Genomic DNA, 3,201 nt, shown 5'->3' with positions numbered 1-3,201 from the left:
TTCATCCAATTACACACATCGGTATAATTACTTCTCAGTAAAATAAATCTGCATAGCCGCTGAAACTCCGTCTCTTGTGATGCATTCTCACTACCAGTTTGTGCAAGTCTAATATGATTCCTGTTGTTTCTGTCGGCATGCTTGTTAAAATTCAAATGATGACAATTCCAATTTCCACAGATAAGCATGACAACTTGGTGTGTGCTGGTATCTTTTTTCCACTGTGTGTGTGTGTGTGTGTGTGTGTGTCTGTGTGTCTGTGTGTCTGTGTGTCTCTCTCTGTGTGTGTGTGTGTGTGTGTGTGTGTGTGTGTGTGTGTGTGTGTGTGTATGTGTGTGTGTCTCTGTGTCTGTGTATGTGTGTGTGTGTGTGTGTGTGTGTGTGTGTGTGTGTGTGTGTGTGTGTGTGGGCGTGTCACCTTTAGTCCCGTAAGAGGTCCCTGTGGCGCGTGGAGCCAAGTGAGGGGGTGGTGCCTCCTCAGGGCCAGCTGCAGGTGACGCTGGTGGCCCACCTGGACGACTCGCTGCGCTTCCAGGACAAGCTGCTGCTCAGCGTGCAAGACTCGGCCACGCAGACCATCTCCGTCATGGCCAAGGGCACCGGCACCACCATTGTCACCGACCAGCCCTTCGCACCCAAGCTTGACCTGGGGGACCACTTCAGGTGAGTGGGGTGGGGGTGACCCCAATGTGGACACTCATGTCTTTTGAAAACTCCTTTGCCTGTCATCCTGCTGTCATGCCTTTGATAACCCCCCTAGCTAGGACAAAGTCAAGTCCACCAGGTGTTAACCACAAGCAAAACTAATTGAGAGCAAAATTGCAGAAACAAACTCTGTAAATTCTGTCGAATACAAATGATGTTTAAGCAATATGACCCGAGTGGGAAGAGGGATATTCACCTGACATCCTCCTGGCCGGGTGTGGTTCGGCCATAGGCATGAAGCCAAAGGCTGAGTGCCGTTTGCAATCACACCCAGGAAGATGTCAGAGCACATCATCCCGACCACGAGGGTCATATTGCTTTTATACAATAGTTCAATTGCCAACAAACTATAAGAATAAATGTTCGAATTCATGTTTATTAGTTACCTTCATCATACTTTGTTTACCTGCTCCGCTAAGCAAAGTAGTTCCGAATTGATTGTATGGTTTCTATGCACTGACGAGCTGACAGCACCAGCGCGTAAAGTTCCATGAAACGGTGTGAAGTGCATTTCTGTGTGGACTGCGACTGGGCTTCGCTTAGCCTACTAAAATGATGCATGATAAATGAAAACACTGTGCAACTTCAATATTTTAGTTAGATGCCTACTTTTAAGCCTTTTGGCCGACATTGATTTTCACGTTTTGTGGACCACAAAACTTGCTGATAGCTGCGTAAAGACACACCTCGTCTTTCCCTCTCCAGTGCCGCATGAGATCCGAGCGCTGTTCTCACACGCACAACCACACAAATCAATCCCTTGTAGGCCTATGATACCCCGATGTCTGCTTTAGGCTACTGCAGGCTACAACTTTGCTGCTGAACGTTTTCCCTCCCAATAAACTAAAAGGCAACTCATTGCAGTTCCAAGCGGCCATCATTTTAAATTGTATGGTACGGTATCTTTCTTCCAGATGCCAACTTTGTTGGCTACTATTCATTGATTTGCACGTGGTGGTCGGCAGGCTTTGCTGATAACCTAGGCTATATTTTTAAGGGCATCGCTTCCTCATAATTCCCTCTCCCGCAGCGCAAATGAGATCCGATTATAGCGGTTCTCATACACTGCAGGAGACTGACATAGCCTTTCTGTCTCTGTGTCAAAAAGTGTCCGTTGTCCCGCATATCTCCCGTTTCAAACTATCTTCCCTGTATGAATAGATATTTAAAGTAGGCCTATTCAGAATCCAGCTACCAACTGGGATACGCGTCTCTGTCATGCGGGCGTGCGTGCGCCCAACTTAGTCCAGCATAGAACAATGGAATAGAATGATGGTGAGTTCAAACTACGCGGCCCTGGTTACATTCACTTTCTCCGCAGTAGACTATGAGATAGAATGATGGCGAGTTCAAAATGCGCGGCCCTGGTTACATTCTATCAATGGCGGAGTGATTATTAGGTGTGATGAGTCTCCGGGGATGATGTCCACCTAGACATCATCCTCCATACCGACGCGTAGAATGCCAGTAGAACGCGTCTCATCCAATCAGATATCGCAAAATAAATTGACCGGATCTAACTATTGTATAATAATCATTAATCAGTAATCAATATGCAACTGATGTGAAAACGGGTCCAGCGGGTGGCGCTGGTTCACCAGGCTAGTGAAATGTAGATGTGTGCTACTACTATGTGTCTCTCTGCTGCTCAGAGCCAGGCCAACACCACTTCTACTTCTCACATAGCAAAAAAAAAGACAACGAATTGAATAGAAAAGACATGATGCCAACTCTGAGTTTGTCTGCTAACATTGAGTATGTTTTTGATAATGGCAAGTATGGTGTGTTCTTCCTGCCTCGCTGCAGCTCAGTGCCGTGCAAGTACCACTTCCGGGTCACCAACCGCGGCCAGCGCTTCCACCAGCTGTTCTGGTGCTCCGAGGGCCAGTCCCCGTTCCGCCACTGGGCCAAGGGCTCCCCGAGGGACTCCAAGGCCCGCAGCACTCTCTCCCCCGAGGCCACAGGGCCTCCCGTCTTCAGCCTGTCCCCAACGCGCCTGGAGCTCTCCCCTGGCCAGTCCGCAGACATGGTGCTGGAGGGCTCGTCTGAAGTGCCCAAGGTAAGCAAGAGAAAGCAGAAAGAGTCTAGCATCGAGTGGGTTTGTAGAAGGGAAAGCCGCCTGAGTCATTGTGCAGGCGGGAAAAAAATATATATTTTTCTCAACCACAAAAACAAAGTATTGAAAACAAACCTTGACAAGTTTTGTCTGTGGTGTAATCTGTGGTGCAGAAACAACAAAAACGACTCCCAGAAGAGGCCTCCCAAATTACACCCTGAGGCTGTGGTGCATCAAGGGGCTTTGGGAAGTGTTGAAAGTAGTATGGAGGGTGTTTGGCCTCGGGAACAGAGGCGCTTGCATCGTAATGCATACGTAATGGCTGTTCTCTGTCATCTTCGCTGATTGGGATGGCTATTCGTATTATTCCCAAAGAGGATGTGTCTCAATATTACATAGTATTATGTATTGCCACGTGTCCTGCATCTTCATTCCCATGA

At 48.0% G+C, this 3,201-nt stretch overlaps 1 protein-coding gene across 1 annotated transcript in view; it reads left to right on the top strand.

The window, feature by feature from the left end:
• The window catches only part of hydin (HYDIN axonemal central pair apparatus protein), a 172,124-nt gene that overhangs the window by 61,435 nt on the left and 107,488 nt on the right, over nt 1-3,201 (top strand). The gene's annotated exons all lie outside the window — the stretch shown is intronic.

The sequence above is a fragment of the Engraulis encrasicolus genome, chromosome 4 (genome assembly GCF_034702125.1).
Source record: "Engraulis encrasicolus isolate BLACKSEA-1 chromosome 4, IST_EnEncr_1.0, whole genome shotgun sequence".
Classification (NCBI taxonomy): domain Eukaryota; kingdom Metazoa; phylum Chordata; class Actinopteri; order Clupeiformes; family Engraulidae; genus Engraulis; species Engraulis encrasicolus.
This window is presented reverse-complemented; position numbering and strand designations above follow the sequence as displayed.